A 17112-nucleotide genomic window follows, 5' to 3' on the forward strand; every position below is an offset into this window, starting at 1 on the left:
ATTCACGGGAAAAATTTTTATTATTGCGTTGTCAGTGGCGGCATTAATTACTTCTTATATAAAGAAGTAATTAATACCTTTTCATACTTTCATGCTTTCATTGACCTGCAGCGCCCAATCCAGCAGATATGATTGTTTTCCGGGGAGCTCTCGTTTCCTATAGCATCATGACTGCACGCTTCTGGCAATATGCGGCCGCAGCCTCTGGAGCTTAGTAATAAAAAAATTACCTAGCCGCTGGAGGCATTGGTGTTCTTGTGTACATTTTCTTCATCGTGGTTTTCCACCACTTCTCTTCACGCAATACGTCTAAGGCGCCGCGAATCGCCTCGTGCAAAGCCATAGCACGGGAGGCGAGGAGTCGGAAACGCGCGCCGCGGTGCGGCGAAAGGAGCGGCCACGCCCCTCCTCGCAATTACGCTCTCTCCGTCCGAATGGAACGGCCGGAGTACAGCGGCCGGAGCAACCCAGCCGCGCGCTCGATCCAGGTGGCCGTGCCGCGGGTGTCACCCTTCGCTGTACCGCCGAGCGGGGGCGCGCTCGTCTCCATTTGACCGGTCTGACGGCGGGATGGCGGTGCCGGTCAGTGCGAAGTCAACGCAGGCTGCTGGGTGTTTCGTTGTTGCCTTCAACTGTGTTGCGTAGTGATCGCTTTCGCTGTGAGTCTCAGCGAGATCTGTCGACGCAGCTTGTGCCCCGATGTGTGCTTCTGCTGCAAGTTATCACAGTAGCGTCCAACGTGTAGCGTCAGTGCGCTCGATCGACCTGCGTGCTTTGCGACCGTGCGACGCAGCTTGACTTGTCCGCTCCAAATTCAAGGCAGGAACATGTTTTCCAAATATTGTCCGACTGCATTTCATCATCGTTGATCATCGTAAGTGTTTGTATGTCGTGTCAGCCTGTGACGGTTCCTAAATGTGAGAAAACATGACTCGTTGCTTTGTGACTGGTTGCCGAAGTGGCTACGATTCTACGAAATCCTCGGCCGAGAAAAGGCATTTTTTAAAGCCGCCCGCTGACGATGTGCGGCTTCAAGGTGGCGACGGGCTATACCAAGGTTGGATAAGGAGCTGACCAGCTCTTGCTCAGTTTGCGACCTGCACTTTCACGGGGAAGATATCGTGAAAGACTTCGAGCATAAAGTTCATGGTGATGTAGTTTTCATACCGCGTGACAAGTGGGCTCTTAAGGAAGATGCTGTGCCGCGAATTTTTCCTAATTGCCCCAAGTACTTGCCAAAACCAGCGCGAAAACGCAAAGCCCCTGCCGTGCGTGCACCGCCTCGGCCTAAGCGTCAGAAAGAGCAAAACGAAAACGACCAAGAAGCTGCAACATCGAACTTTTGCGTCTCTAGCGAAAGCAGTGGTGGCATTGACAACAGTGTTGTGCTGGAGAGCAACACACAGCTGTTCACTGAGTTGTCGGACATGGCAGCAGCAGGCCAACAGATGCAGGGTTGGTCGCTTGATGTCGTTGGCACAACAATTGGGGTGTACAAGCTGGTAATGAGAGAAGACTTACCAGAAATCGACAGGGCTGTGGTAGTGTCGAAACACCTGACTGTGTCTGTCAGTGCCAAGGGGCAGCGTGTGCCATCAGCCGTGGACTCTACTGGTGTAGATATCGATTTGAAATCATGCGATGACCTGAAGTGCCTGCTTTCACGCACTGAAAGGCTGAATTCTTGTGAAGGTTGCCCTGCTGATAATTATCCCGATGTCTTGTCATCAGCTGTGGCCATTAAAAATGGTGAAACATGGCATCGCAAATCATGCACAGTTCTGTGTCTGACAGCAACGTGCCAGGAATGCAGGAGTCTCCATAAGCTCTTTTCACGGCGCCGCAAGACAAGCAACAGGTTGACATATAGAAACACCAAAGTGAGGCCTCTGCGTAGAAAGGCAATACGAGCAACTATTCAGAGAGAGAAAATGAAGAAAGAAGTAGCCACTATAAAAACACAACTTAAGAACTTGACCTAGGAGAGGATGGAACAAGCACTTGACATTCTTCCAGCTAAGCAGCAACTCGCTTTCAAGACTGCTTTTTAGGCAGCTAAGGCAAAATCGAAAAATGGGAGGAGATACACAGAAGAGTGGTTAATGAAGTGTCTTCTGCAAATTTCAAGCCCGAAAGCTTACAAGCTATTATCTGATATGCAGCTTTTGCCGCTGCCTACAAGAGCGCGCCTTCTTCAGATCATTAGTGGCATCCCTTGCAGATTCGGTTTCAATGAGGTTTCGCTGAAGAGTATTCGAGAGCATTTTCATGAGAAGAGCCGCCTTCGAAGGTGTGGTGTCCTACTCCTTGATGAAATAAAGCTCAAGCAATCTGTTGCTTTCAGCAAAACGTCATACAAAATGGATGGCTTCGTTGATTATGGTGATGTGACAAATGCCGCCACTTACCAACTCGCTGACCACGCTCTGGTGTTGATGTATGTCTCGCTTTTTGAGGGCTGGGTTCAACCCATAGCATCTTTTGCCACAAGAGGTGCAGCACCAGGGCGTATCCTTGCACAGCTTTTGTTAAGTGCTGTGCTGCAGCTTCACAAGCATAATGCCGCAGTGCTTGCTGTTATAAGTGATGGGGCAGGTAATAACCGCTCAATGTGGATGAACCTTGGAGTGTCAGGAGATATGATGTCACCATGCCACAGCATCGAGCACCCCTGGGAGCCTTCACAGAAGATCTTTATCTGTGATGTGCCGCACATAGTCAAGTGCATCAGAAATCATCTGAAAAAGCACACCTACGGAATGGTAAGGGAAAATATGTGCACTGATTTGCAAGGGAGCTCAAAAAACTCTTTTGGTTATTTCAGCCTGGGGATAATCAGATCAACTTCGCACATTATGTTGCGCTGTATGAATGCGAGAAAAGCAAACATGCAAGAGTAGTGCCGAAGCTGACTAGAGCACATGTTGCACCAGACAACCTCCAGAAGATGAGCGTCCGACTTGCTACACAGGTTGTACCCTTAAAGACAGCGTATACCATTTTTGGTTATTTATTAACTAATTCATCAATGCACTTTTTTTACAGCTATTCAGTCGTAGAACAGCTATAGGCATCCGCATATACAGAGAAGCCGGTGCTGAAGACCTGAGGGGTTCTGAGGGAACAGAAGCATTTACCAAGTTGCTTAATCACCTGTTTGATGCTTTGAACATAAACCTACCTGAAAGAGGCATCAAACGCCACTCAAAGGAAATACAGGTAAGCCAAGAACCCTTTCATGCATGTTGATCGATGCTCATCATGTGCTGACATTTTACCTTATTCGTTCAGGTCATCAGAGACTTCTTGGAAATATTGAATACCACAGAGAAGAACTCCGTGGAAAAAGGTCTCAAGCTCTTTGCGTCGAAACTAACAACTGAATCTCTGCGCGTTACCTTGTTGTCAACGCTTGACATCATTGAGTTCTTGCTGGTTCAGGGTGCACACTATGTTTTGACAGCAAAGTTGAACCAGGACCCCATGGAGGTGAGAATGTGATTGCTGCTGGTTTTTGAGTGTTTAGCTATCGGTGGTGAAGTTGTTTGTAAATTAACAAGCCCTGTGTCTTTTCCAGCGCCACTTCGGACTTGTCCGTTCATTCGGAGGAGACGAATCTCATCCTACGGTCGTCAATTTTACTCAGATATTCCGGCTTCTCAGTTTCTTCACTCCGATAAAGACTGCGTTGCGCGGCAGTGTGCAAGGTGTACCTGGGAGTGTGCTTGTCAGCGTACAGGAAACACTGAAGAAGACAAGAGAGTTTTACCGCAGTAAACATGCTTCCTTACGTGAGTGTATAGAAAAAAAGCTGCTGGAGATGACATCTGAAGCAGGCAATGAGCCTGGAGAGCAGGATGACGATCACTCCTACTTCAAGGGAGGAGTGGATGATGCTGTTGTCTACTACTTTGTGGATATGTAGTGCATAAATTTGAAAAGCACGCAGCATGCATTCTGTGCTTAGAAGACATAAGCAGTCCACTGCCCGTTGTTGGCTCTGATGCGCACCTGACAACTTACAGAAGTTTCAAGGAAGGCTGTATGAAGCACCCAACAGCCAAAATGTTGACTTATGAAAGTAGTCAATGAAGTAGTTTCTGCCACGTTAGATGAGGCTGGTGCTTGTGAAAACATATTCTGGAAGGTGCTCGAAAAGTGCAGCCTTGCTCGCTTGGGCTTTGCCGACCACATGTCTACATTCACTTGCCAGGTATTAAACTTCGTCATTGTGACTAGAATGCACTTTTTCTCGCGAGATTTTAACCATAAATTAGAATGCAAGGAAAAGGTAGCTGTAGCTAACAAGAAAGCGCGTCTCTTGTAATTCTGGCTCTGGAAAACTCGTTCCCAGTTCATGTTTGCTGCATTGATTCAGTAAATTGTTTTCAGTTTGACTGTAACTTTGTCTTTTGAAAACTGGTTCTCAGTTATGTGTTATGTATTGATTCAATAAATTGTTTTAGTTTGACTTTCGTCATCGTCGTTTTTCTCGTTTTATAGCCTTAAATACGGCCAGCTTTCACTGAAGTAGTTCGGTACCTTGCTTTTAAATAACGCGCATCACAGCCTTCAGTGCTCTGGAACAAACGCGACTGCAACACGTAATTTCATAAATAACTGAATTCAAAAGAACAGCAACGTTATTAATCTTCACAGGTGAATGTTTAGCTCTCCCGCGTAGCACTATGTGGGCATCTCAGCGAAATCTCGTCCATGTGGCATCGCTCGAGGGGCTGAAACGATATTCTAGTTGCACAATAGAAATAGTGTTTGCTCGCTATCTCGGAAAGAGCTCCCCTTAAACGAAATTGATTGCTGTTAACGCCGTTGGTTAACGCCGCGCGCTGGCTCCGTGACGATGCGACCGGGCCAACAGCGTCGGAAGCGCCGCCTCGCGAGTGGGAACCGAAGGGGGCCACGTTTCGCCGCCGCATCCCAGCGGAGTTTGCAAACTGAAAGAGGTAATCTAGTGACGTTGACCCATACAGCCAGATGTATCCCAGCGAGGACTTAGTTGTGGTACTTGAAGTTCTTGATTTGACTTCTGTCATCTTCCATTGACTGTCCACTTAATAACCTTAATAACACTTCGACACACACAACACAAAAAGCACAAGCACTGCTGCACTTCACTTGGTGCACTTTCACTGGTCACTGAACTCTTTGTCACCTTTTGCCACAAACACCTTAATAACACTTCGACACACACAACACAAAAAGCACAAGCACTGTTGCACTTCACTTGATGCGCTTTCACTGGTGACTGAACTCCTTGTCACTTTGCCACAAACACGGTCACAAACCTAATCACTAGATTAGTTCACAAGATTACGATAACACATGGCTAGCACATGATTGTTATTCACTCGCTGTTCTCCTGGGTAGTTATTTTTCATTTCAGTGATGACTGTTTTTGTTACACACACTCACACACCTAACACATACCCGGTCGCACGGTTGCTTTTCACAGAACCTTCATTATGATGATTGGAGCTCTTGACTTGTCTTCAAGCTCTTGCACTCTCTGTGTGTAGACTTGAAGCACTTTTAGGAACACAGCACAGAACACTCACAAACACTTGTTGACTTCAATTCTCCACACTTGCACAAGTCACATGACATACTTGATAATCTTTTGTTTTTCCACACTTCACTTCAACACAAATACACTTTCACTTCACTATTCGTCATAATCGGTGTACGGGACGCATACCTTGAGGTTTTCTCGCCGTTATTCTACAGTCAGTACACTGTTCTTTCATTGCAATTTTCACTGCACACACTCACACCACCTGCGGTTACTTACAGCTGTGTTCTTTGGTCAGCACTTCACACGCACATTGTTTCTTGTTGTCCCAAGTTCTTTTGTCCATTTCAGCCTTAGCACTTTTCACCAATTAACAGACCAGTCAATACCCTCCCTGTGCCTACAGTTTCCTTACATATTTTAATCCTTAGCACTGTTTATTTAAGTGGTACGTCTACGTTGAAGTACAAGGAATAATTGATTATTTATTAATTTACTTTTTTCCACTAGCAATTTTCTTCATTCCCATTTATGACTCATGATTTTTCTAATATTACTTCTACCATTGTATTAAGTATATTATAAGTATCCAAATGTTTAATTATTTCTGGTTTCCTAAGTGCTAAATTAGGGCCTAATTTATTAATCAGTTGTTCTCTCTTCTTGTTATCGAGCATTTTTCAAGATAATGATCAAAGCTTATAGCATTTTCTCCGCATGTACATTTTAATGAATTCGAAATATGAAACCTACATAAGTAAAAAGGGAATCTCCCATGTGCGGAGATTGCCTGCGATGTGAGATGGTTAGTTGGAAAATGCTGTGGCAAATTCTTAGTACTTCTAATCCACTGAAATGCATAGCTGTTTTTTCCCTCCTGATTCCATGTTTCATTCCATGTATCATACATACCCTTCGTTAAATGCTTTTTGATGTACTGCTTGGAAATTGGTACCTTTATCTTCTCTCCAATCTTTGCCGCACTTTTGGCCAATGTATCTGCTATTTCATTTCCTCTGTGCCCGCTGTGTCCTTTAATGTGGGTTAAAGCGATGTTCTTATTTTGCTTTTTACTAAGTTCTACTTTGATATCTTGTATTGCCGGATTAGTATTATCTGGATTTTTAATTCCCTTCAGTGTAGAAAGGCTATCCGTAAGTATTTGGACTTTGCTTGTATTATCGTCCTTTATGTAATTAATAGCCCTTCTTACTGCCACTACCTCTGCATCAAAATTGTTGGCATACTGAGGAAGCTTAAATTGCTTAGCTTCAATCTGTACCCCTGCGGAATTAAACACAACAAAAGCTGCCTCTATATTTTCTTCCATTTGTGAGCCATCGGTGTAAATTTTTTTATCCGCTTCAGAGTTAATGTCCTCCGTGTAATCGTAAGCTAGCTTTTCTGCTGGATGATATGTCCATAAATCAAACTTATTTTCTGTCTTTTCTTCCAAGTCTGCTCCTTGAGCTGAAATGATTTGTTTCCTTGCATTATTTCGTACATTCCCTTTTCTAATTGAATTTTTAATTGGACTGGAGGTATGTTAGCCATCGCATTAAGAGCTACATTTGCTGTAGTCCGATATGCCTTGGTTATGAGAATTAGTGGACTTCGTTGTATTGATTTTAATTTACGATTAATAACCACTTTATTACTGTGCCATACAGGGGCTCCGTATACTATCATTCTTTCAATTCCTAGAATATATAGCTTTCTTAAGTGTTGTCCTTTCATCCCTTTATTTGCTCTTGAAAATTTGCTAAATTGGCCGTTAGTGACTGTACCTTTTCTTTCACATATTTTAGATGTGGTAAAAATGACATTGCATTATCAAAAATTACTCATAGGAGTTTTATTTCGTTTGTAATTGTAAGTTTTTCGTTGTTTAATTTAATTATTGGAGGTCGGCTTCCATAGTTTTTCTTAATAAGCATAATTTATGACTTCTCAGGATTGAATTCCAAATTTATTCCTTTCCCCCATTCTCCTATAACATTAAGCGTTAAATTTGCCAAATGTTCTGCTTGTTGACGGGATCTGAATTTGATTGCCACTATCAAATCATCGGCAAACGCCTGTAGGTGCACCTCCCCTGGCAATTTCAATTCGAATATCCCTGAAATCATTAAATTCCAGTAAAGTGGGCTTAACGGCGAGCCCTGAGGAGAGCCCGATGCCAAATTTTTTGTGATCCTTACACCTTGATCCTCATAAATAATTTTCCTCTGAGACAATATCGAATTTGTTATTCTGACTAAATTTGAATGACATTTAAGTTGTTTCAGTTTCTCTACAATTATTGTACGTTGAATTGAATTAAATGCATTTTTATATCCAACGAGATTATTACAGTTCCTAGCGTGTCTAATGGCGCATGTTCAATTCTTTTCTTTAATTCTAACAATGCATTTGTAGTTGACGTATTATGCTGAAACCCATATTAATGTTATGGGAATAAATTCTTGCTATTAAGAAAGAAATATAACCTGTCTTTTATTATTTTTCTAGAATTTTCCCTAAAATTGAGTTGCTTACAATTGGTCGGAATTTTCCTATTCCCTATTTCCTTAGCTCCAACTTTAGGTATTAGAAGTACTCTTGATTGTTTCCAGTGACTACGCATATACCCTACTCTTAAGCAGGCATTGAATAATCTCACAAAGAAAAGTTTATGAGCAGCAAAAAGTTCTTGAATGAAGGTTGTTCTTTATTGGTCCGGCCCGACGGCCACATCCTTCCTGAGATTCCTGGCGACGTTTTCAATTTCTTTTTCTGTAAACAGCTTGTCTGGTTCTACTTCACTTTCTCCAGGTGAATCAGCTGGCTGTTCTTCCTCGATTTTGCTTTCGTACAAAGACTCCAAAATATACTCGACTGTCTCTTCTACTGAAGTTGTGTTTTCTCCGTCGTTTTTCTTGATGCTCTCTAAAATCTGAGCAGTTTTTAACTGCCCCCTGGCAATTTCGTATGGTAGCGTAAATGGATTTTTTGATGCACTACTGCATAATTTGTCACAACTTTTTTCCCAAACTTCACTCAACATATTGTTATAAATTGTGTGTTCTTTATAATATTGTGTTTTATACAGCTGCCTTAACTCTCTTTGGGCTCTCCGATGTCTAGTTCTCATGGCACGTACTTTCTTTCGTTCTAATTCCAATTCTGCATTCCACCAAGTGTTTAATTTGCTTGATTTCTTTCCATCTGCTTCTAAATTTATTTCGTAATGTCCTAATTTTTTGGTAAAATTGTTCTACAAGTTTTTCTACTTCCTCCGATGTATTGAGGTCATGTTCTGCCTCAAACCATTCATCCTCTTTTAATTTTTTAAGTATTTCCTGTGCCCCCTTTAAAGTTATATGATATCTAGTCGATTTTTTCACTTTGCCTATTAAGATTTCAATATATCTATGATCGCTAACATTTCCTTCCTTTAATACCTCCCAATTTGAAACACTAGCTTTCAAAGCCTCATTTCCCATTGTTAAATCTATCCACCCTTGTGCTCTTCTAGTTTTGAACGTTGGTGGAGAATTTGAGTTATTCAAATTTGTGAGGTTATTTCTTATGGCCAATTCACACACTTCATCTCCTCTTTGATCCGTCTCTTTCCTGCCCCACAATACATTCTTGGCGCTGAAGTCTTCTATAACTAGAATATTTTCTGTTGAAAATTGTGCTATCGCCATCTCTATTTTCAACAATAACGTTGTTACGTCTTCGCTAGGAGGACAGTAAACATTTACAGCTACAAATTTTTTATCGCCTTTTGTTATTCTTGCAATAATCAGTTTCTCCTAAACCTTAATGGGAAATATTTGTACATTATCTTCATGCACTAAAATTGCTGTTTTTGGGTTTTTCTTACTTGCAATTATTTTATGCTTGATTGAAATGGGACCATTTTATCATTTAGACTATATGGGTCCTGTACTAAAGACACATCATGTTGCTGGTCTTCAAAATAATCTCTAAGTGACTGGTTGGCCTTAAAGGCCCGCCCCAAATTAACCTGAATTACTTTTATCGCTTCTTCTCCTGTTCGGTCTGCCGTTTGCACCGTCTTGATGTTTCCACACATAGGAAGAAGATCCCGCCATGGTGATGACGATTAGAACATTCTCTGCAGAATTCTCTTCTTTTCTTTTTGAACCTTCCTTTACAGTAGCTCACAGTATTCTTAAAGGGTCAGTCTACTCACCGAGATGAGTATATAAATAATGGCATATTCTGGTAGTTGGCACCCTATAACATCAATAACGAGGGATCTGCGCCCGGTTTAGGCGGAAATTTATATTTTATTTCGGCGTTAAAAGTCGCGTAAAAATGAATGGTGGCGACCCCAAACGTTCATTTTGTTCAAGAAAGTGGTAGTCTTTTTTTGTATAAGCATAAGTGAATATACTACGCACGATTTGTATGCCCCAATGTCAGAGAAATGCACGTTTTGTTCTAGTAAACTGTAGAAGGCGTACCGCTCGCTTTTTCTGTAAGTCACATGAAATTTATAGTTACACGTACGCAAAACGCAGGCACATTCCCACTTTTAGTTCAGGGTATGCTAGCAGAGACGCAAAAATAAACTCAGCCTATAGTGGCGCCATCTAGTCGTCAGGACGGGAACCATTGCTGTAAACAAACCGACTCTCCGCTTAAGCCTAGGAGCGGCAGAATCGTCACTCTAATTATTAAAATAGAGCAAATTTATCTCTTATATGTTTTCTTATAGGCGAGATGAGACGAAGCGAAAGACAGGCGCCCCATTTATGGCCAGTGAACGCACTGAAAAAGGCAGCAACACCGATAATTCAGTCCGAAGCGAGAGGTCCGGCTTCGACGGGCGCCGCCATGTTTGTCGCCCCGCGGCGGAAATCCAGATGGTTGCCAGATGAGACTACCATCTCATACAGATGTGTTCCCACATCAATAAATTCTATTTTAAAATGTTCTGCCGCACTTCTTGGCACCACACCTGGCTAAACGGTAATTTGAGTAAATAGCTATCGGTTGCCGCAAAGAAAATATGGTCGATAAAATTCAGTAGACTGACCCTTTAAAGCAAAGGGTGGTTGACCTCTTCCTCTGAACGTCCCTCGCTTTTGCACGCCGAACAGAATGCCTCGTTGCCACATTCTGTAGCCGAGTGCCCAACTTTTGAACAGTTGACGCACCTTTCTGGTGCTGTGCAGAATTTTTCCGAATGATCAAGAGAAGGTCACTTGGTGCATCTTCTAACAAAAACATTGTCGTATGGAGCACACCTCTCCCAGCCGATGTTTATGTGCGTTCTGTCCTTCAAGCCCTTCATACGCCTGCTTGCTAATTGCGATGATGACGTTCTTGCCATAGCGTCCTCTATAGTTAGTTTTGATCTCAATGTCCTCTTCTTCGCATTGCAAGTTGTTTTGGCAGATGACTCTCGTGACTATCTCTTCATCTACCATGTCCTGGTCTACCCCGACGATCTTCATCTGCATTCATCGTCCTTTGGGATGCTGGATCTCCAGGTAATGAAGACTACTTTCGTTCCTTATCTTTTCGGCTACTTTTTCCAGAGAGAGGGGATTAGAAGAGACGATCACCACGCCCTCCTTCCCGGGTCTCATTATCGTCCCTTTAAGATCCATCTCCATAGGGTCCATACTCTTCTTGAGCTCTTCAAGGATTTTTTCCTTCTTCCTTCTCTTTGACGTCACTATGATGGCCTTTGTCTCGTGTTCGGGTTTCGTCTCCAGATCCGGATTTTATGGCCTCGAGTTCCTCACCACTTCAGAAAAGGTGGGGAACTGCGTCTGAGCCTTACGCTCTGCAAGTTGGCCTCTGAGAGACTCGTTCTCATGTGTGGCTTCCATTGTGTATGCTTTGAGCCTGCAAACTTCATTGATAATTTTATCAATGAGTTCTCCAACCTTCTCATCTGTCGCTGTCATCTGTGAAACTTTGACAAGACTGCTAAGATGTTCCTGTCAATCCTAGACAGTCTACTCAGCATCGACTCAGGCTCCTCCTTGTCGCTGCCTTCATCATGCTGGGGCCCTCTTGAAGGCTGCTTGTTTCTTGAGAGGTTCTGTCTTTGCTGAGCTTGTCTCTCCTCTTCCGAGCCGATGGATTCAATCTCTGTGTCTGATCCACAGGTTGATTGATGTGGTTCCTTGCTTCTAAGTTTCTTCTTTTTGCTCTGCGGCCTTTTGAATGGCTCCTTACCACAGTAGATAGGGACAGAGTAGATTGAGACCCTAGATTGGGTCTCTCGCGCACCACTGATGTATCGCGGGTGACGAAGAAGCCAATAGACTTAAAAAAAATCGGTCTAGTACCAAAGTTTTAATTTTGTAATTATAAATGAAATAAAAGGTGGAAAGGTGGAATGGAAAAGTGGAGGTATAAAAGAGAGAAGGAAAAGGAGAGAAATAGATATCATCATCAGCGAACCCCAGCCGAGAGAGCGAGCCCGGCCTCCAGCGGTTTTTATTCTTATTTCTTTTTTTTACATTCCGATGTTTCACTGTATTCCAAGCTCAATTCTTCCTGAACTGTCCTTGTCACTTCTAGGACTTCTTTCTTGATGCCAGTTTTTGTTCCGCACACACAAACACCAAGCACATACACAGTCGCACACTTTCTTATTGCCGACCTTCAATATGATGATACTTTCCTGATGCCTGTTTTTGTTTCGTAGACACAAACACCAAACACATACACAGTCGCACATTTGCTTGTTGCCGACTTCTTGGCCTGGTTTCCTCGTGCCTGTTTTTGTTTCGCACACACAAACACCAAGCACATACACAGTCGCACACTTGCTTGTTGCCGACCTTCATTATAGTAGTAGTAGTAGTAGTAGTAGGTTTATTTGGCCATATTATATACAATATGCCCTCGAGGTGAGGCTAAAGGAGGTAGACCAAGCTTGCCTCCTGACAAGGCCTACACCCCGATCACACATCATGGAAACGGGGGCCGAATGGACAAAAGATAAAAAAACAATGAGCAAACATGATCACAATAGAAAATAGTTAATGATAGACAATAATAAATATCAATTAACAATAAACAAAACATTTCATAATATGCACATTCAAAAAAAAAGCAGAACACAAACACACACTCAAAAAAAAAAACAACTAAGTATACAGAATTAGCTTTCAGAATGATACTTTCCTGATGCCTGTTTTTGTTTCGTACACACAAACACCAAACAAATACACAGTCGCACAGTTGCTTGTTGCCGACTTCCTGGACTGCTTTTCCTGGTGCCTGTTTTTGTTTCGCAAACACCAACCCAAAATACCAAGCACACACACAGTCGCACACTTGCTTGTTGCCGACCTTCATTATGATGAGACTTTCCTGATGCCTGTTTTTGTTCCTTACACACAAACACCAAACACATACACTGTCGCACAGTCTTGTTGCCGACTTCTTGGACTGCTTTTCCTGGTGCCTGTTTTTGTTTCGCCCACACAAACACCAAAACATACAGTCGCACAGTTGCTTGTTGCCGAGCTTCATTATGATGACCACTTCACACGCACATTGATTCTTGTGTTGTCCCAAGTTCTTTTGTCCATTTCAACCTTAGCCCTCTTCACCAATTAAACAGACCAACCAGTCAACACCTTACTGTGCCTACAGTTTCCTTACATTTTTAATCTTAGACTGTTTATTTAAGTGGTACGTCTACGTTGAAGTACAAGGAATAATTGATTATTTATTAATTTACTTTTTTTTCCACTAGCAATATTCTTCATTCCCATTTATGACTCATAGGATTTTTCTAATATTAGTTCTACCATGGTATTAAGTATATTATAAGTATCCAATTGTTTAATTATTTCTGGTTTCCTAAGTGCTAAGCTAGGGCCTAATTTACTAATTAGTTGTTCTCTTTCCTTTCTTGTTATCGAGCAATTTTCAAGATAATGATCAAAGCTTATAGGATTTTCTCCGCATGTACATTTTAGTGAATTCGAAATCCGAAACCTACATAAATAAAAAGGGAATCTCCCATGTGCGGAGATTGCTTGCGATGTGCGATGATTAGTTGGAAAAAGCTGTGGCAAATTCTTAGTACTTCTGATCCACTGAAAAGCATAGCTATTTTTCCCCTCCTGATTCCATATTTCATTACATTTATCATACATACCCTTCGTTAAATGCTTTTTGATATACCGCTTAGAAATTGGTACTTTTATCTCCTCTCCAATCTTTGCCGCACTTTTGGCCAATGTATCCGCTATTTCATTTCCTCTGTGCCCGCTGTGTCCTTTGATGTAGGTTAAAATGATGTTCTTATTTTGCTTTTTACTAAGTTCTGATTTGATCTCTTGTAATGCCGGATTGGTATTATTTGGATTTTTAATTCCCTTGAGTGTAGAAAGGCTATCCGTAAGTATTTGGATTTTGCTTGTGTCATCGTCCTTTATGTAATCAATAGCCCTTCTTACTGCCACTACTTCTGCATCAAAATTATTGGCATACTGAGGAAGCTTAAATTGCTTAGCTTCAATCTGTACCCCTGTGGAACTAAACACGACAAAACCTGCCCCTATATTTTCTTTTATTTGTGAGCCATCTGTGTCATTTTTTTATCAACTTCAGAGTTAATGTCCTCCGTATATTCGTAAGCTAGCTTTTCTGCTGGATGATATGTCCATAAATCAAACTTATTTTCTGTATCTTTTCTTCCAAAAGTCTGCTCCTTGAGCTGAAATGTTCTGTTTCCTTGCATTATTTCGTACATTTCCTTTTCTATTGGACTTTTTAATTGGATTGGAGGTATGTTAGCCATCGCATTAAGAGCTACATTTGCTGTAGTCCTATATGCCTTGGTTATGAGAATTAGCAGACTTCGTTGTATTGATTTTAATTTACGATTAATAGCCACTTTATTACTGTACCATACAGGGGCTCCGTATACTGTCATTTTTTCAATTCCTAGAATATATAACTTCCTTAAGTGCTGCCCTTTCATCCCTTCATTTGCTCTTGAAAATTTAGCTAAATTGGCCGTTAGTGACTGGACTTTTTCTTTCACATATTTTAGATGTGGTAAAACGACATTGCATTATCAAAAATTACTCCTATGAGTTTTAATTCGTTTGTAATTTTAAGTTTTTCGTTGTTCAATTTAATTATTGGAGGTCGGCTTCCATAGTTTTTCTTAATAAGCATAATTTGTGACTTCTCAGGATTGAATTCCAAATTTATTACTTTCCCCCATTCTCCTATAACATTAAGCGTTAAATTTGCCAAATGTTCTGCTTGTTGACGGGATCTGAATTTGATTGCCACTATAAAATCATCGGCAAAGGCCTGTAGGTGCACCTCCCCTGGCAATTTCAATTCAAATATCCCTGAAATCATTAAATTCCAGTAAAGTGGGCTTAACGGCGAGCCCTGAGGAGAGCCCGATGCCAAGTTTTTTGTGACCCTTACTCCTTGATCCTCATAAATAATTTTCCTCTGCGACAATATCGAATTTGTTATTCTCACTAAATTTTAATGGCATTTAAGTTGTTTCAGTTTCTCTACAATTATTGTACGTTCAATTGAATTAAATGCATTTTTTATAGGAAGTGGCTATTCTCCCGGCAGCCGTGAGAATTCCGCTCCCACAATTCTCACGGCACTCGCCTCTGATTGGCTGTACACGGTCACATGATAACTGCCGGTAGAATAAGATTTTGCTATTCTCCCCGCAGCCGTGAAAATTTCGGCAACGCAATTTTTACGGCTGTGCGTGATGAAATGATAATTTAAGAAGTTTGTTGCTCTCTCCCGGCAGCCGTGAACCCTGAACATCTTTTCCTACCTTTTTTATTATTTTAATAAAACTACTACCACCGGTTGAGCGTTCCTAGACTTCTGCGGGCAGGCGCCTCTAATTATCATTCATGGTTTCAGCGTTTCAGTAGTTGATGTGGTTGGAGGAGCAATTGCAGCGTTGGTGCAGAAGTCGACCCCGTCAGCGGAACGCTGCGGGCTTTTCACCTCTCGGTCCAGCCATACATGTTGCCTCACGTACTTTTCTTTTTGCTACGTAAGTGCTAATAAATAGTAGTATTATTATTATTAGCCGCCGGCGCGGTGGCTCAGCGGTTATGGTGCTCGGCTGCTCACCCCAAAAGACGCGGGTTCGATCCCGGCCGCGGCGGCTAGAATTTCTTTGGAGGAGAAATTCAAGAGGCCCGTGTACTGTGCGATGTCAGTGCACGTTAAAGAACCCCAGGTGGTCGAATTTCCGGAGTCCTCCACTACGGCGTCTCTCATAGCCTTAGTCGCTTTGGGACGTTAAACCCCATAAACCAAACCAAACCTATTATTAGCCCTTTTAGACGATGCGCGAAGTTTTCATCTAACCAAGAACCTGAAGAACGCGTTTCAGCGGCCTTGGGCGCATCGCGCTGCAAATTATCGTCACACGCGGTAGTGCTTCCCGTTTACTATATATAGGTCGACTGTTTAGTACTCGCTTCACACAAAAAAACAATGGCCTTGAGTAATTACGTGATATCATGACAGAGGTCCTGACCCGGCAGCCGTGAGAATTGTGTTTGCGAATTTCTCACGGCACTCGCTTCTCATTGGCTGTGGACTGTCACGTGACCACTGCCCGACCTCATTAGCTGTGCATTGCCACGTGACCACTTCCCGATGCGGCACTGATGCACGTGCGTCGATGCGCGGATAGTTGTCCCGTCTTGCTTCGCACGTGCTGTCCCGTCTTGCTTCGCACGTGTTGTTCCGTCTTGCTTCGCATGTGTTGTGACCTGCAGCGTTTATTTCTATCGTGCGCGGTTTATCAGTGAACATAGCGAACGTGCCCAATTGCGGGCAGCCGCAAACGCACAGCCGCAAACTGAAAAAACTGCCCTCATCAATGTAATGCTCCCTTGTAATATCAATACTTTGAGTGGCTGACTCGCTTCTCTTGGTCGTCAAAAGACTTCTTTTCTATGCAGGCTGCCTAAACAAGGCACAGGGCGACGTAATTTACTTGGAATAAAATTCGGTGCCATCGAGGATGTTTGTTTCACTGGAGTGTCGGTACATCTGTCAGGATATCACGTAATTACTCAAGGTCATTGTTTATTTCTGTGAACCGAGTACTAAACAGGCGACCTATAAATAGTAAACGGGAAGCACTACCGCGTGTGACGATAATTTGCAGCGCGAAGCGCCCAAGGCCGCTGAAACGCGTTTTTCAGGTTCTTGGTTAGATGAAAATTTCGCGCAATGCCTAAAAGTGCTCATAATAATAATAATAATATTTATTAGCACTTACGTAGCAAAAAGAAAAGTACATGAGGCAACATGTATGGCTGGACCGAGAGGTGAAAAGCCCGCAGCGTTCCGCTGACGGGGTCGACTTCTGCACCAACGCTGCAATTGCTCCTCCAACCACATAAACTACTGAAACGCTAAAACCATGAATGATAATTAGAGGCGCCTGCCCGCAGAAGTCTAGGAACGCTCAACCGGTGGTAGTAGTTTTATTAAAATAATAAAAAAGGTAGGAAAAGATGTTCAGGGTTCACGGCTGCCGGGAGAGAGCAACAAACTTCTTAAATTATCAT

At 42.4% G+C, this 17112-nt stretch overlaps 1 pseudogene; it reads left to right on the top strand.

Moving 5' to 3' along the window:
• Nucleotides 1–354: 354 nt before the first annotated feature.
• LOC149367432 (uncharacterized) lies at nt 355–4345 on the top strand (annotated as a pseudogene).
• Nucleotides 4346–17112: the final 12767 nt, after the last annotated feature.

This window comes from Amblyomma mixtum, chromosome 1, assembly GCF_055824585.1.
Source record: "Amblyomma mixtum isolate Tamu chromosome 1, ASM5582458v1, whole genome shotgun sequence".
Classification (NCBI taxonomy): domain Eukaryota; kingdom Metazoa; phylum Arthropoda; class Arachnida; order Ixodida; family Ixodidae; genus Amblyomma; species Amblyomma mixtum.